This window comes from Camelus bactrianus, unplaced genomic scaffold (genome assembly GCF_048773025.1).
Source record: "Camelus bactrianus isolate YW-2024 breed Bactrian camel unplaced genomic scaffold, ASM4877302v1 HiC_scaffold_55, whole genome shotgun sequence".
Lineage (NCBI taxonomy): Eukaryota > Metazoa > Chordata > Mammalia > Artiodactyla > Camelidae > Camelus > Camelus bactrianus.
This window is the reverse complement of record NW_027413972.1, coordinates 493,777-509,209: the sequence shown is the minus strand read 5'-3', so window position 1 is coordinate 509,209 and position 15,433 is coordinate 493,777.

The window sequence follows — 15,433 nt, the reverse complement described above, 5'->3', positions numbered from 1 at the left end:
AGGTAGCATCTAGTGCCTCCCCATGGACAGGGGAGGTAATTAGCGGACTTCCCCTTTCGAGGGAACACCTGAGACACCAGGAAGCTGCGTGGAGGGCGGCCCTAAACCTCCCACACACAGTCACCCGTGTTCTGGAATTCTGAGTGTGGGGAGGTTCCGTCTTCTGTCTGCAGCACCCGAGATCTCCGAGGAGCCCTTCGAGAGTCTTCCCCGAGTCCCTCCCAGTACGGGTTGCCGGGGAAATGCGGGGGTTGGGCTGGAAACGCAGGTAGCATCTAGTGCCTCCCCCTGGACAGGGGAGGTAATTAGCGGACTTCCCCCTGCCAGGGAACACGTGTGACACCAGGAAGCTGCGTCGAGGGCGGCCCCGAACCTCCCCCACACAGTCAGCCGTGTTCCGGAATTCTGAGTGTGGGGAGGTTCCGTCTTCTGTCTGCAGCACCCGGGATCTCCTAGGAGCCCTTCGAGGGTCTTACCGGAGTCCCTCGCACTGCGGGCAGCCGGGGAAAAGCGGGGGTTGGGCTGGAAACGCAGGTAGCATCTAGTGCCTCCCCCTGGACAGGGGAGGTAATTAGCGGACTTCCCCCTGCAAGGGAACACGTGTGACACCAGGAAGCTGCGTGGTGGGCGGCCCCGAACCTCCCCCACACAGTCAGCCGTGTTCCGGAATTCTGAGAGTGGGGAGGTTCCGTCTTCTGTCTGCAGCACCCGAGATCTCCTAGGAGCCCTTCGAGAGTCTTCCCCGTGTCCCTCTCACTGCGGGCAGCCGGGGAAAAGCGGGGGTTGGGCTGGAAACGCAGGTAGCATCTAGTTCCTCCCCATGGACAGGGGAAGTAAGTAGCGGACATCCCCTTGCGAGGGAACACCTGTGACACCATGAAGCTGCGTGGAGGGCGGCCCCGAACCTCCCCCACACAGTCAGCCGTGTTCCGGAATTCTGAGTGTGGGGAGGTTCCGTCTTCTGTCTGCAGCACCCGAGATCTCCTAGGAGCCCTTCGAGAGTCTTCCCCGAGTCCCTCTCACTGCGGGCAGCCGGGGAAAAGCGGGGGTTGGGCTGGAAACGCAGGTAGCATCTAGTGCCTCCCCATGGACAGGGGAGGTAATTAGCGGACTTCCCCCTGCAAGGGAACACGTGTGACACCAGGAAGCTGCGTGGTGGGCGGCCCCGAACCTCCCCCACACAGTCAGCCGTGTTCCGGAATTCTGAGAGTGGGGAGGTTCCGTCTTCTGTCTGCAGCACCCGAGATCTAATAGGAGCCCTTCGAGAGTCTTCCCCGTGTCCCTCTCACTGCGGGCAGCCGGGGAAAAGCGGGGGTTGGGCTGGAAACGCAGGTAGCATCTAGTTCCTCCCCATGGACAGGGGAAGTAAGTAGCGGACATCCCCTTGCGAGGGAACACCTGTGACACCATGAAGCTGCGTGGAGGGCGGCCCCGAACCTCCCCCACACAGTCAGCCGTGTTCCGGAATTCTGAGTGTGGGGAGGTTCCGTCTTCTGTCTGCAGCACCCGAGATCTCCTAGGAGCCCTTCGAGAGTCTTCCCCGAGTCCCTCTCACTGCGGGCAGCCGGGGAAAAGCGGGGGTTGGGCTGGAAACGCAGGTAGCATCTAGTGCCTCCCCATGGACAGGGGAGGTAATTAGCGGACTTCCCCCTGCAAGGGAACACGTGTGACACCAGGAAGCTGCGTGGTGGGCGGCCCCGAACCTCCCCCACACAGTCAGCCGAGTTCAGGAATTCTGAGTGTGGGGAGGTTCCGTCTTCTGTCTGCAGCACCCGAGATCTCCGAGGAGCCCTTCGAGAGTCTTCCCCGAGTCCCTCCCAGTACGGGTTGCCGGGGAAATGCGGGGGTTGGGCTGGAAACGCAGGTAGCATCTAGTGCCTCCCCCTGGACAGGGGAGGTAATTAGCGGACTTCCCCCTGCCAGGGAACACGTGTGACACCAGGAAGCTGCGTGGAGGGCGGCCCTAAACCTCCCCCACACAGTCAGCCGTGTTCCGGAATTCTGAATGTGAGGAGTTTCCGTCTTCTGTCTGCAGCACCCGAGATCTCCTAGGAGCCCTTCGAGAGTCTTCCCCGAGTCCCTCCCAGTACGGGCTGCCGGGGAAATGCGGGGGTTGGGCTGGAAACGCAGGTAGCATCTAGTGCCTCCCCATGGACAGGGGAGGTAATAGCGGAATTCCCCTTGCGAGGGAACACCTGTGACACCAGGAAGCTGCGTGGAGGGCGGCCCTAAACCTCACCCAAACAGTCACACTTGTTCCGGAATTCTGAGAGTTGGGAGGTTCCGTCTTCTGTCTGCAGGACCCGAGATCTCCGAGGAGCCCTTCGAGAGTCTTCCCCGAGTCCCTCCCAGTACGGGCTGCCGGGGAAATGCGGGGGTTGGGCTGGATACGCAGGTAGCATCTAGTGCCTCCCCATGGACAGGGGAGGTAATTAGCGGACTTCCCCTTTCGAGGGAACACCTGAGACACCAGGAAGCTGCGTGGAGGGCGGCCCTAAACCTCCCACACACAGTCACCCGTGTTCTGGAATTCTGAGTGTGGGGAGGTTCCGTCTTCTGTCTGCAGCACCCGAGATCTCCGAGGAGCCCTTCGAGAGTCTTCCCCGAGTCCCTCCCAGTACGGGTTGCCGGGGAAATGCGGGGGTTGGGCTGGAAACGCAGGTAGCATCTAGTGCCTCCCCCTGGACAGGGGAGGTAATTAGCGGACTTCCCCCTGCCAGGGAACACGTGTGACACCAGGAAGCTGCGTCGAGGGCGGCCCCGAACCTCCCCGACACAGTCAGCCGTGTTCCGGAATTCTGAGTGTGGGGAGGTTCCGTCTTCTGTCTGCAGCACCCGGGATCCCCTAGGAGCCCTTCGAGGGTCTTACCGGAGTCCCTCGCACTGCGGGCAGCCGGGGAAAAGCGGGGGTTGGGCTGGAAACGCAGGTAGCATCTAGTGCCTCCCCCTGGACAGGGGAGGTAATTAGCGGACTTCCCCCTGCAAGGGAACACGTGTGACACCAGGAAGCTGCGTGGTGGGCGGCCCCGAACCTCCCCCACACAGTCAGCCGTGTTCCGGAATTCTGAGTGTGGGGAGGTTCCGTCTTCTGTCTGCAGCACCCGAGATCTCCTAGGAGCCCTTCGAGAGTCTTCCCCGAGTCCCTCTCACTGCGGGCAGCCGGGGAAAAGCGGGGGTTGGGCTGGAAACGCAGGTAGCATCTAGTGCCTCCCCATGGACAGGGGAGGTAATTAGCGGACTTCCCCCTGCAAGGGAACACGTGTGACACCAGGAAGCTGCGTGGTGGGCGGCCCCGAACCTCCCCCACACAGTCAGCCGAGTTCAGGAATTCTGAGTGTGGGGAGGTTCCGTCTTCTGTCTGCAGCACCCGAGATCTCCGAGGAGCCCTTCGAGAGTCTTCCCCGAGTCCCTCCCAGTACGGGTTGCCGGGGAAATGCGGGGGTTGGGCTGGAAACGCAGGTAGCATCTAGTGCCTCCCCCTGGACAGGGGAGGTAATTAGCGGACTTCCCCCTGCCAGGGAACACGTGTGACACCAGGAAGCTGCGTGGAGGGCGGCCCCGAACCTCCCCCACACAGTCAGCCGTGTTCCGGAATTCTGAGTGTGGGGAGGTTCCGTCTTCTGTCTGCAGCACCCGAGATCTCCTAGGAGCATTTCGAGAGTCTTCCCCGAGTCCCTCTCACTGCGGGCAGCCGGGGAAAAGCGGGGGTTGGGCTGGAAACGCAGGTAGCATCTAGTTCCTCCCCATGGACAGGGGAGGTAAGTAGCGGACTTCCCCTTGCGAGGGAACACCTGTGACACCAGGAAGCTGCGTGGAGGGCGGCCCCGAACCTCCCCCACACAGTCACCCGTGTTCCGGAATTCTGAATGTGAGGAGTTTCCGTCTTCTGTCTGCAGCACCCGAGATCTCCTAGGAGCCCTTCGAGAGTCTTCCCCGAGTCCCTCCCAGTACGGGCTGCCGGGGAAATGCGGGGGTTGGGCTGGAAACGCAGGTAGCATCTAGTGCCTCCCCATGGACAGGGGAGGTAATAGCGGAATTCCCCTTGCGAGGGAACACCTGTGACACCAGGAAGCTGCGTGGAGGGCGGCCCTAAACCTCACCAAAACAGTCACACTTGTTCCGGAATTCTGAGATTTGGGAGGTTCCGTCTTCTGTCTGCAGGACCCGAGATCTCCGAGGAGCCCTTCGAGAGTCTTCCCCGAGTCCCTCCCAGTACGGGCTGCCGGGGAAATGCGGGGGTTGGGCTGGATACGCAGGTAGCATCTAGTGCCTCCCCATGGACAGGGGAGGTAATTAGCGGACTTCCCCTTTCGAGGGAACACCTGAGACACCAGGAAGCTGCGTGGAGGGCGGCCCCAAACCTCCCACACACAGTCACCCGTGTTCTGGAATTCTGAGTGTGGGGAGGTTCCGTCTTCTGTCTGCAGCACCCGAGATCTCCGAGGAGCCCTTCGAGAGTCTTCCCCGAGTCCCTCCCAGTACGGGTTGCCGGGGAAATGCGGGGGTTGGGCTGGAAACGCAGGTAGCATCTAGTGCCTCCCCCTGGACAGGGGAAGTAAGTAGCGGACATCCCCTTGCGAGGGAACACCTGTGACACCATGAAGCTGCGTGGAGGGCGGCCCCGAACCTCCCCCACACAGTCAGCCGTGTTCCGGAATTCTGAGTGTGGGGAGGTTCCGTCTTCTGTCTGCAGCACCCGAGATCTCCTAGGAGCCCTTCGAGAGTCTTCCCCGAGTCCCTCTCACTGCGGGCAGCCGGGGAAAAGCGGGGGTTGGGCTGGAAACGCAGGTAGCATCTAGTGCCTCCCCATGGACAGGGGAGGTAATTAGCGGACTTCCCCCTGCAAGGGAACACGTGTGACACCAGGAAGCTGCGTGGAGGGCGGCCCTAAACCTCCCCCACACAGTCAGCCGTGTTCCGGAATTCTGAATGTGAGGAGTTTCCGTCTTCTGTCTGCAGCACCCGAGATCTCCTAGGAGCCCTTCGAGAGTCTTCCCCGAGTCCCTCCCAGTACGGGCTGCCGGGGAAATGCGGGGGTTGGGCTGGAAACGCAGGTAGCATCTAGTGCCTCCCCATGGACAGGGGAGGTAATAGCGGAATTCCCCTTGCGAGGGAACACCTGTGACACCAGGAAGCTGCGTGGAGGGCGGCCCTAAACCTCACCCAAACAGTCACACTTGTTCCGGAATTCTGAGAGTTGGGAGGTTCCGTCTTCTGTCTGCAGGACCCGAGATCTCCGAGGAGCCCTTCGAGAGTCTTCCCCGAGTCCCTCCCAGTACGGGCTGCCGGGGAAATGCGGGGGTTGGGCTGGATACGCAGGTAGCATCTAGTGCCTCCCCATGGACAGGGGAGGTAATTAGCGGACTTCCCCTTTCGAGGGAACACCTGAGACACCAGGAAGCTGCGTGGAGGGCGGCCCTAAACCTCCCACACACAGTCACCCGTGTTCTGGAATTCTGAGTGTGGGGAGGTTCCGTCTTCTGTCTGCAGCACCCGAGATCTCCGAGGAGCCCTTCGAGAGTCTTCCCCGAGTCCCTCCCAGTACGGGTTCCCGGGGAAATGCGGGGGTTGGGCTGGAAACGCAGGTAGCATCTAGTGCCTCCCCCTGGACAGGGGAGGTAATTAGCGGACTTCCCCCTGCCAGGGAACACGTGTGACACCAGGAAGCTGCGTCGAGGGCGGCCCCGAACCTCCCCCACACAGTCAGCCGTGTTCCGGAATTCTGAGTGTGGGGAGGTTCCGTCTTCTGTCTGCAGCACCCGGGATCTCCTAGGAGCCCTTCGAGGGTCTTACCGGAGTCCCTCGCACTGCGGGCAGCCGGGGAAAAGCGGGGGTTGGGCTGGAAACGCAGGTAGCATCTAGTGCCTCCCCCTGGACAGGGGAGGTAATTAGCGGACTTCCCCCTGCAAGGGAACACGTGTGACACCAGGAAGCTGCGTGGTGGGCGGCCCCGAACCTCCCCCACACAGTCAGCCGTGTTCCGGAATTCTGAGAGTGGGGAGGTTCCGTCTTCTGTCTGCAGCACCCGAGATCTCCTAGGAGCCCTTCGAGAGTCTTCCCCGTGTCCCTCTCACTGCGGGCAGCCGGGGAAAAGCGGGGGTTGGGCTGGAAACGCAGGTAGCATCTAGTTCCTCCCCATGGACAGGGGAAGTAAGTAGCGGACATCCCCTTGCGAGGGAACACCTGTGACACCATGAAGCTGCGTGGAGGGCGGCCCCGAACCTCCCCCACACAGTCAGCCGTGTTCCGGAATTCTGAGTGTGGGGAGGTTCCGTCTTCTGTCTGCAGCACCCGAGATCTCCTAGGAGCCCTTCGAGAGTCTTCCCCGAGTCCCTCTCACTGCGGGCAGCCGGGGAAAAGCGGGGGTTGGGCTGGAAACGCAGGTAGCATCTAGTGCCTCCCCATGGACAGGGGAGGTAATTAGCGGACTTCCCCCTGCAAGGGAACACGTGTGACACCAGGAAGCTGCGTGGTGGGCGGCCCCGAACCTCCCCCACACAGTCAGCCGTGTTCCGGAATTCTGAGAGTGGGGAGGTTCCGTCTTCTGTCTGCAGCACCCGAGATCTAATAGGAGCCCTTCGAGAGTCTTCCCCGTGTCCCTCTCACTGCGGGCAGCCGGGGAAAAGCGGGGGTTGGGCTGGAAACGCAGGTAGCATCTAGTTCCTCCCCATGGACAGGGGAAGTAAGTAGCGGACATCCCCTTGCGAGGGAACACCTGTGACACCATGAAGCTGCGTGGAGGGCGGCCCCGAACCTCCCCCACACAGTCAGCCGTGTTCCGGAATTCTGAGTGTGGGGAGGTTCCGTCTTCTGTCTGCAGCACCCGAGATCTCCTAGGAGCCCTTCGAGAGTCTTCCCCGATTCCCTCTCACTGCGGGCAGCCGGGGAAAAGCGGGGGTTGGGCTGGAAACGCAGGTAGCATCTAGTGCCTCCCCATGGACAGGGGAGGTAATTAGCGGACTTCCCCCTGCAAGGGAACACGTGTGACACCAGGAAGCTGCGTGGTGGGCGGCCCCGAACCTCCCCCACACAGTCAGCCGAGTTCAGGAATTCTGAGTGTGGGGAGGTTCCGTCTTCTGTCTGCAGCACCCGAGATCTCCGAGGAGCCCTTCGAGAGTCTTCCCCGAGTCCCTCCCAGTACGGGTTGCCGGGGAAATGCGGGGGTTGGGCTGGAAACGCAGGTAGCATCTAGTGCCTCCCCATGGACAGGGGAGGTAATAGCGGAATTCCCCTTGCGAGGGAACACCTGTGACACCAGGAAGCTGCGTGGAGGGCGGCCCTAAACCTCACCCAAACAGTCACACTTGTTCCGGAATTCTGAGAGTTGGGAGGTTCCGTCTTCTGTCTGCAGGACCCGAGATCTCCGAGGAGCCCTTCGAGAGTCTTCCCCGAGTCCCTCCCAGTACGGGCTGCCGGGGAAATGCGGGGGTTGGGCTGGATACGCAGGTAGCATCTAGTGCCTCCCCATGGACAGGGGAGGTAATTAGCGGACTTCCCCTTTCGAGGGAACACCTGAGACACCAGGAAGCTGCGTGGAGGGCGGCCCTAAACCTCCCACACACAGTCACCCGTGTTCTGGAATTCTGAGTGTGGGGAGGTTCCGTCTTCTGTCTGCAGCACCCGAGATCTCCGAGGAGCCCTTCGAGAGTCTTCCCCGAGTCCCTCCCAGTACGGGTTGCCGGGGAAATGCGGGGGTTGGGCTGGAAACGCAGGTAGCATCTAGTGCCTCCCCCTGGACAGGGGAGGTAATTAGCGGACTTCCCCCTGCCAGGGAACACGTGTGACACCAGGAAGCTGCGTCGAGGGCGGCCCCGAACCTCCCCCACACAGTCAGCCGTGTTCCGGAATTCTGAGTGTGGGGAGGTTCCGTCTTCTGTCTGCAGCACCCGGGATCTCCTAGGAGCCCTTCGAGGGTCTTACCGGAGTCCCTCGCACTGCGGGCAGCCGGGGAAAAGCGGGGGTTGGGCTGGAAACGCAGGTAGCATCTAGTGCCTCCCCCTGGACAGGGGAGGTAATTAGCGGACTTCCCCCTGCAAGGGAACACGTGTGACACCAGGAAGCTGCGTGGTGGGCGGCCCCGAACCTCCCCCACACAGTCAGCCGTGTTCCGGAATTCTGAGAGTGGGGAGGTTCCGTCTTCTGTCTGCAGCACCCGAGATCTCCTAGGAGCCCTTCGAGAGTCTTCCCCGTGTCCCTCTCACTGCGGGCAGCCGGGGAAAAGCGGGGGTTGGGCTGGAAACGCAGGTAGCATCTAGTTCCTCCCCATGGACAGGGGAAGTAAGTAGCGGACATCCCCTTGCGAGGGAACACCTGTGACACCATGAAGCTGCGTGGAGGGCGGCCCCGAACCTCCCCCACACAGTCAGCCGTGTTCCGGAATTCTGAGTGTGGGGAGGTTCCGTCTTCTGTCTGCAGCACCCGAGATCTCCTAGGAGCCCTTCGAGAGTCTTCCCCGAGTCCCTCTCACTGCGGGCAGCCGGGGAAAAGCGGGGGTTGGGCTGGAAACGCAGGTAGCATCTAGTGCCTCCCCATGGACAGGGGAGGTAATTAGCGGACTTCCCCCTGCAAGGGAACACGTGTGACACCAGGAAGCTGCGTGGTGGGCGGCCCCGAACCTCCCCCACACAGTCAGCCGTGTTCCGGAATTCTGAGAGTGGGGAGGTTCCGTCTTCTGTCTGCAGCACCCGAGATCTAATAGGAGCCCTTCGAGAGTCTTCCCCGTGTCCCTCTCACTGCGGGCAGCCGGGGAAAAGCGGGGGTTGGGCTGGAAACGCAGGTAGCATCTAGTTCCTCCCCATGGACAGGGGAAGTAAGTAGCGGACATCCCCTTGCGAGGGAACACCTGTGACACCATGAAGCTGCGTGGAGGGCGGCCCCGAACCTCCCCCACACAGTCAGCCGTGTTCCGGAATTCTGAGTGTGGGGAGGTTCCGTCTTCTGTCTGCAGCACCCGAGATCTCCTAGGAGCCCTTCGAGAGTCTTCCCCGAGTCCCTCTCACTGCGGGCAGCCGGGGAAAAGCGGGGGTTGGGCTGGAAACGCAGGTAGCATCTAGTGCCTCCCCATGGACAGGGGAGGTAATTAGCGGACTTCCCCCTGCAAGGGAACACGTGTGACACCAGGAAGCTGCGTGGTGGGCGGCCCCGAACCTCCCCCACACAGTCAGCCGAGTTCAGGAATTCTGAGTGTGGGGAGGTTCCGTCTTCTGTCTGCAGCACCCGAGATCTCCGAGGAGCCCTTCGAGAGTCTTCCCCGAGTCCCTCCCAGTACGGGTTGCCGGGGAAATGCGGGGGTTGGGCTGGAAACGCAGGTAGCATCTAGTGCCTCCCCCTGGACAGGGGAGGTAATTAGCGGACTTCCCCCTGCCAGGGAACACGTGTGACACCAGGAAGCTGCGTGGAGGGCGGCCCTAAACCTCCCCCACACAGTCAGCCGTGTTCCGGAATTCTGAATGTGAGGAGTTTCCGTCTTCTGTCTGCAGCACCCGAGATCTCCTAGGAGCCCTTCGAGAGTCTTCCCCGAGTCCCTCCCAGTACGGGCTGCCGGGGAAATGCGGGGGTTGGGCTGGAAACGCAGGTAGCATCTAGTGCCTCCCCATGGACAGGGGAGGTAATAGCGGAATTCCCCTTGCGAGGGAACACCTGTGACACCAGGAAGCTGCGTGGAGGGCGGCCCTAAACCTCACCCAAACAGTCACACTTGTTCCGGAATTCTGAGAGTTGGGAGGTTCCGTCTTCTGTCTGCAGGACCCGAGATCTCCGAGGAGCCCTTCGAGAGTCTTCCCCGAGTCCCTCCCAGTACGGGCTGCCGGGGAAATGCGGGGGTTGGGCTGGATACGCAGGTAGCATCTAGTGCCTCCCCATGGACAGGGGAGGTAATTAGCGGACTTCCCCTTTCGAGGGAACACCTGAGACACCAGGAAGCTGCGTGGAGGGCGGCCCTAAACCTCCCACACACAGTCACCCGTGTTCTGGAATTCTGAGTGTGGGGAGGTTCCGTCTTCTGTCTGCAGCACCCGAGATCTCCGAGGAGCCCTTCGAGAGTCTTCCCCGAGTCCCTCCCAGTACGGGTTGCCGGGGAAATGCGGGGGTTGGGCTGGAAACGCAGGTAGCATCTAGTGCCTCCCCCTGGACAGGGGAGGTAATTAGCGGACTTCCCCCTGCCAGGGAACACGTGTGACACCAGGAAGCTGCGTCGAGGGCGGCCCCGAACCTCCCCCACACAGTCAGCCGTGTTCCGGAATTCTGAGTGTGGGGAGGTTCCGTCTTCTGTCTGCAGCACCCGGGATCCCCTAGGAGCCCTTCGAGGGTCTTACCGGAGTCCCTCGCACTGCGGGCAGCCGGGGAAAAGCGGGGGTTGGGCTGGAAACGCAGGTAGCATCTAGTGCCTCCCCCTGGACAGGGGAGGTAATTAGCGGACTTCCCCCTGCAAGGGAACACGTGTGACACCAGGAAGCTGCGTGGTGGGCGGCCCCGAACCTCCCCCACACAGTCAGCCGTGTTCCGGAATTCTGAGTGTGGGGAGGTTCCGTCTTCTGTCTGCAGCACCCGAGATCTCCTAGGAGCCCTTCGAGAGTCTTCCCCGAGTCCCTCTCACTGCGGGCAGCCGGGGAAAAGCGGGGGTTGGGCTGGAAACGCAGGTAGCATCTAGTGCCTCACCATGGACAGGGGAGGTAATTAGCGGACTTCCCCCTGCAAGGGAACACGTGTGACACCAGGAAGCTGCGTGGTGGGCGGCCCCGAACCTCCCCCACACAGTCAGCCGAGTTCAGGAATTCTGAGTGTGGGGAGGTTCCGTCTTCTGTCTGCAGCACCCGAGATCTCCGAGGAGCCCTTCGAGAGTCTTCCCCGAGTCCCTCCCAGTACGGGTTGCCGGGGAAATGCGGGGGTTGGGCTGGAAACGCAGGTAGCATCTAGTGCCTCCCCCTGGACAGGGGAGGTAATTAGCGGACTTCCCCCTGCCAGGGAACACGTGTGACACCAGGAAGCTGCGTGGAGGGCGGCCCCGAACCTCCCCCACACAGTCAGCCGTGTTCCGGAATTCTGAGTGTGGGGAGGTTCCGTCTTCTGTCTGCAGCACCCGAGATCTCCTAGGAGCACTTCGAGAGTCTTCCCCGAGTCCCTCTCACTGCGGGCAGCCGGGGAAAAGCGGGGGTTGGGCTGGAAACGCAGGTAGCATCTAGTTCCTCCCCATGGACAGGGGAGGTAAGTAGCGGACTTCCCCTTGCGAGGGAACACCTGTGACACCAGGAAGCTGCGTGGAGGGCGGCCCCGAACCTCCCCCACACAGTCACCCGTGTTCCGGAATTCTGAGTGTGGGGAGGTTCCGTCTTCTGTCTGCAGCACCCGGGATCTCCTAGGAGCCCTTCGAGGGTCTTACCGGAGTCCCTCGCACTGCGGGCAGCCGGGGAAAAGCGGGGGTTGGGCTGGAAACGCAGGTAGCATCTAGTGCCTCCCCCTGGACAGGGGAGGTAATTAGCGGACTTCCCCCTGCAAGGGAACACGTGTGACACCAGGAAGCTGCGTGGTGGGCGGCCCCGAACCTCCCCCACACAGTCAGCCGTGTTCCGGAATTCTGAGAGTGGGGAGGTTCCGTCTTCTGTCTGCAGCACCCGAGATCTCCTAGGAGCCCTTCGAGAGTCTTCCCCGTGTCCCTCTCACTGCGGGCAGCCGGGGAAAAGCGGGGGTTGGGCTGGAAACGCAGGTAGCATCTAGTTCCTCCCCATGGACAGGGGAAGTAAGTAGCGGACATCCCCTTGCGAGGGAACACCTGTGACACCATGAAGCTGCGTGGAGGGCGGCCCCGAACCTCCCCCACACAGTCAGCCGTGTTCCGGAATTCTGAGTGTGGGGAGGTTCCGTCTTCTGTCTGCAGCACCCGAGATCTCCTAGGAGCCCTTCGAGAGTCTTCCCCGAGTCCCTCTCACTGCGGGCAGCCGGGGAAAAGCGGGGGTTGGGCTGGAAACGCAGGTAGCATCTAGTGCCTCCCCATGGACAGGGGAGGTAATTAGCGGACTTCCCCTGCAAGGGAACACGTGTGACACCAGGAAGCTGCGTGGTGGGCGGCCCCGAACCTCCCCCACACAGTCAGCCGTGTTCCGGAATTCTGAGTGTGGGGAGGTTCCGTCTTCTGTCTGCAGCACCCGAGATCTCCTAGGAGCCCTTCGAGAGTCTTCCCCGAGTCCCTCTCACTGCGGGCAGCCGGGGAAAAGCGGGGGTTGGGCTGGAAACGCAGGTAGCATCTAGTGCCTCCCCATGGACAGGGGAGGTAATTAGCGGACTTCCCCCTGCAAGGGAACACGTGTGACACCAGGAAGCTGCGTGGTGGGCGGCCCCGAACCTCCCCCACACAGTCAGCCGAGTTCAGGAATTCTGAGTGTGGGGAGGTTCCGTCTTCTGTCTGCAGCACCCGAGATCTCCGAGGAGCCCTTCGAGAGTCTTCCCCGAGTCCCTCCCAGTACGGGTTGCCGGGGAAATGCGGGGGTTGGGCTGGAAACGCAGGTAGCATCTAGTGCCTCCCCCTGGACAGGGGAGGTAATTAGCGGACTTCCCCCTGCCAGGGAACACGTGTGACACCAGGAAGCTGCGTGGAGGGCGGCCCTAAACCTCCCCCACACAGTCAGCCGTGTTCCGGAATTCTGAATGTGAGGAGTTTCCGTCTTCTGTCTGCAGCACCCGAGATCTCCTAGGAGCCCTTCGAGAGTCTTCCCCGAGTCCCTCCCAGTACGGGCTGCCGGGGAAATGCGGGGGTTGGGCTGGAAACGCAGGTAGCATCTAGTGCCTCCCCATGGACAGGGGAGGTAATAGCGGAATTCCCCTTGCGAGGTAACACCTGTGACACCAGGAAGCTGCGTGGAGGGCGGCCCTAAACCTCACCCAAACAGTCACACTTGTTCCGGAATTCTGAGAGTTGGGAGGTTCCGTCTTCTGTCTGCAGGACCCGAGATCTCCGAGGAGCCCTTCGAGAGTCTTCCCCGAGTCCCTCCCAGTACGGGCTGCCGGGGAAATGCGGGGGTTGGGCTGGATACGCAGGTAGCATCTAGTGCCTCCCCATGGACAGGGGAGGTAATTAGCGGACTTCCCCTTTCGAGGGAACACCTGAGACACCAGGAAGCTGCGTGGAGGGCGGCCCTAAACCTCCCACACACAGTCACCCGTGTTCTGGAATTCTGAGTGTGGGGAGGTTCCGTCTTCTGTCTGCAGCACCCGAGATCTCCGAGGAGCCCTTCGAGAGTCTTCCCCGAGTCCCTCCCAGTACGGGTTGCCGGGGAAATGCGGGGGTTGGGCTGGAAACGCAGGTAGCATCTAGTGCCTCCCCCTGGACAGGGGAGGTAATTAGCGGACTTCCCCCTGCAAGGGAACACGTGTGACACCAGGAAGCTGCGTGGTGGGCGGCCCCGAACCTCCCCCACACAGTCAGCCGTGTTCCGGAATTCTGAGTGTGGGGAGGTTCCGTCTTCTGTCTGCAGCACCCGAGATCTCCTAGGAGCCCTTCGAGAGTCTTCCCCGTGTCCCTCTCACTGCGGGCAGCCGGGGAAAAGCGGGGGTTGGGCTGGAAACGCAGGTAGCATCTAGTTCCTCCCCATGGACAGGGGAAGTAAGTAGCGGACATCCCCTTGCGAGGGAACACCTGTGACACCATGAAGCTGCGTGGAGGGCGGCCCCGAACCTCCCCCACACAGTCAGCCGTGTTCCGGAATTCTGAGTGTGGGGAGGTTCCGTCTTCTGTCTGCAGCACCCGAGATCTCCTAGGAGCCCTTCGAGAGTCTTCCCCGAGTCCCTCTCACTGCGGGCAGCCGGGGAAAAGCGGGGGTTGGGCTGGAAACGCAGGTAGCATCTAGTGCCTCCCCATGGACAGGGGAGGTAATTAGCGGACTTCCCCCTGCAAGGGAACACGTGTGACACCAGGAAGCTGCGTGGTGGGCGGCCCCGAACCTCCCCCACACAGTCAGCCGAGTTCAGGAATTCTGAGTGTGGGGAGGTTCCGTCTTCTGTCTGCAGCACCCGAGATCTCCGAGGAGCCCTTCGAGAGTCTTCCCCGAGTCCCTCCCAGTACGGGTTGCCGGGGAAATGCGGGGGTTGGGCTGGAAACGCAGGTAGCATCTAGTGCCTCCCCCTGGACAGGGGAGGTAATTAGCGGACTTCCCCCTGCCAGGGAACACGTGTGACACCAGGAAGCTGCGTGGAGGGCGGCCCCGAACCTCCCCCACACAGTCACCCGTGTTCCGGAATTCTGAGTGTGGGGAGGTTCCGTCTTCTGTCTGCAGCACCCGGGATCCCCTAGGAGCCCTTCGAGGGTCTTACCGGAGTCCCTCGCACTGCGGGCAGCCGGGGAAAAGCGGGGGTTGGGCTGGAAACGCAGGTAGCATCTAGTGCCTCCCCCTGGACAGGGGAGGTAATTAGCGGACTTCCCCCTGCAAGGGAACACGTGTGACACCAGGAAGCTGCGTGGTGGGCGGCCCCGAACCTCCCCCACACAGTCAGCCGTGTTCCGGAATTCTGAGTGTGGGGAGGTTCCGTCTTCTGTCTGCAGCACCCGAGATCTCCTAGGAGCCCTTCGAGAGTCTTCCCCGTGTCCCTCTCACTGCGGGCAGCCGGGGAAAAGCGGGGGTTGGGCTGGAAACGCAGGTAGCATCTAGTTCCTCCCCATGGACAGGGGAAGTAAGTAGCGGACATCCCCTTGCGAGGGAACACCTGTGACACCATGAAGCTGCGTGGAGGGCGGCCCCGAACCTCCCCCACACAGTCAGCCGTGTTCCGGAATTCTGAGTGTGGGGAGGTTCCGTCTTCTGTCTGCAGCACCCGAGATCTCCTAGGAGCCCTTCGAGAGTCTTCCCCGAGTCCCTCTCACTGCGGGCAGCCGGGGAAAAGCGGGGGTTGGGCTGGAAACGCAGGTAGCATCTAGTGCCTCCCCATGGACAGGGGAGGTAATTAGCGGACTTCCCCCTGCAAGGGAACACGTGTGACACCAGGAAGCTGCGTGGTGGGCGGCCCCGAACCTCCCCCACACAGTCAGCCGAGTTCAGGAATTCTGAGTGTGGGGAGGTTCCGTCTTCTGTCTGCAGCACCCGAGATCTCCGAGGAGCCCTTCGAGAGTCTTCCCCGAGTCCCTCCCAGTACGGGTTGCCGGGGAAATGCGGGGGTTGGGCTGGAAACGCAGGTAGCATCTAGTGCCTCCCCCTGGACAGGGGAGGTAATTAGCGGACTTCCCCCTGCCAGGGAACACGTGTGACACCAGGAAGCTGCGTGGAGGGCGGCCCTAAACCTCCCCCACACAGTCAGCCGTGTTCCGGAATTCTGAATGTGAGGAGTTTCCGTCTTCTGTCTGCAGCACCCGAGATCTCCTAGGAGCCCTTCGAGAGTCTTCCCCGAGTCCCTCCCAGTACGGGCTGCCGGGGAAATGCGGGGGTTGGGCTGGAAACGCAGGTAGCATCTA